The sequence below is a fragment of the Tenrec ecaudatus genome, chromosome 3 (assembly GCF_050624435.1).
Source record: "Tenrec ecaudatus isolate mTenEca1 chromosome 3, mTenEca1.hap1, whole genome shotgun sequence".
Lineage (NCBI taxonomy): Eukaryota > Metazoa > Chordata > Mammalia > Afrosoricida > Tenrecidae > Tenrec > Tenrec ecaudatus.
In genome coordinates, this window is record NC_134532.1 from 182,061,583 (window position 1) to 182,063,700 (window position 2,118).

At 54.3% G+C, this 2,118-nt stretch overlaps 1 pseudogene; it reads left to right on the forward strand.

Moving 5' to 3' along the window:
- The first annotated feature begins 364 nt into the window (after positions 1-364).
- Positions 365-840, forward strand: LOC142443706 (COP9 signalosome complex subunit 7b pseudogene; annotated as a pseudogene).
- The last annotated feature ends 1,278 nt before the right edge of the window (positions 841-2,118 follow it).

Consider the following 2,118-nt stretch of genomic DNA (forward strand, 5'->3'; position numbering starts at 1 on the left):
ACCAGTGACTCAGAAGACAGAGGCAGCTTGCGGACAGCCTCGCAAGGTGAACAGAAGCTCTCAAGCAACCGCCTGGAATAGTTTATCCTTCTAGCCAAAGGCGCCAGTGGCTCAGCCCTCACCGCTCTCGCTCTCGTAAGCCAAGTCCCGGAGGCACCTGGAGTGTACGTCTTTGGAGAACTGCTGGCGCTGGCTAACGTACAGGAGCTCACAGAAGGAGCGAATGCTGCCTATTTGAGTTGCTGAACCTGTTTGCCTAGGGAACGTACCCAGATTACATAGCCAACAAGGAGAGCCTGCCCAAACTGAGCACCGCCCAGCAGAACAAACTGAAGCACCTCCCCATCGTGAGCCTGGCTCCAGGATGAAGTGCATCCCCGACTCGGTGGGTTCTGTTGGAGGACCTGGAGATGCGCAGCCTGAGGGAGCTGAAGGACCTCATCATTGAGGCCATCTACACGGACGTCATCCAGGGCAAGCTGGACCAGCACAACCAGCTGCTGGCAGTGGACGTCTGCATTGGTCGGGACATCGGCAAGAGGGACATCAACAACATCGTCAAGATCCTGCACGAGTGGTGTGACAGCTGTGAAGCATCTGTTAAGCCCCGAGTAGCAAGTCCTGAGAGCCAACCAGTTCAAAGAGAACCCCAACCGAACTCAGCAGCAGGTGGAGACAGAGGTCACCAACATCCAGAAGATGCCTAAAGCCACCGCGTCGACCTCCGCGCAGGTGATGGAGCAGCCGCTGGCCAAGCAGGAGTGCTCCTCTCGTGCTGAGCAGAGGCAGCCCACCAAGAAGATGTCCAAAGTGAAAGGCCTGGTCTCCAGCTGCCACTAGGGTCTTTGGGGTAGCTGGCACTCACCTGGCCTGGGCCAGGTGGGGTGGGGACACCTAGAGCTCCCCCCACCCCCCAGTCCATCCCAATCCCCACCTTCAGTGAGTTTCAGGCCTGCCCATCCCCCTAGTGGCACTGTTCCAGAAATCCCAGAACTCCGATTCCTTTTCCTGCCCACGCCCTCCTCCCCTTCAGACCCAGGGGCTCTGCAGGTGCCATCCCTTCAGGGTTGGGCACTGCCCAACACCCCTTGGGGAGCATCTTGCCCCCATCTGTGTAGTGGGCACAGAGCTTTGCCAGGCTGGTCACAGGCAAGAGGCAGCTTTCCCAACCCATAGGGCTGGTACCACAGGGCCCACAATGTTGTAGGCCAGTGCTCTGTGTCCCCTCTCCTGCCTTACCCCTGGTGGCAGCTCCAATCTGGGCCCTGGAGGGGTGGTGCTGGGCTCTGTGTACTAAACCGCAGCTTGTCAGCCTCCTGAGCTCAGCTCCCATCTTTGCACTCACTGAGCCGCTTGGCGGACTCAGCGGCGGTGGTAGGCAGGGAGGCTGTTTCCAGCTTGGTGGTCTCTGCTGGCCCCTGCTGCCTGAATCCAGCTACACCTGGGTTGCCTGTCAGCACCAGCCACCAGTGAGTGCCATGCGCCCACCTCCCAGCTGCTCCAGAGGAAGAAGGATGTGGCTGTGCCCTGGCTGGTGACCCAGGGACTCCAACAGTGGCATTCTTCTCCTGGCACGAGGAAAGGACTTGACAAGACATCCTGAAATTGAACAGTTTCAGGTTATATTTTAATTTGTTTTTCTGTACAGGTTCTGATTCTAATACATTTCAACATGCATTTTTTAAAAAATAGCGCCATTTCTCTTCACCACTAATGACCTTGGGGAAAAAGTCTGGGCCGCTTTGGAGCTGGTTCTTTCACGGATAATGTGTTAGGCTGGGTCCATTAGAGAAACAAATCCACAGAAACTCATATATATAAGAGAGAGTTTGTATAAAGGGTAAGTGCACATCAAGAAAACATCCCAACCCAGTGCTGCCCAAGCCTGAATATGTCCAACACCAATTCACAAAATCCTCCTCCATCTCACAAAACACACACTCCCCCATTTCATCAATGGTCCGTTGTCGGCCTTTGAGCACAAGTGCACACATTTTGTCGACAGTTGTGTCCATTTGGGAAGTAGACAGACATCAAGAACAAAGTTTGTCATCAATAAACATTTTCCTTTTTTTGAAATTAGAAAACCACTTGTACACTTGAGCTTTTCCCATAGTG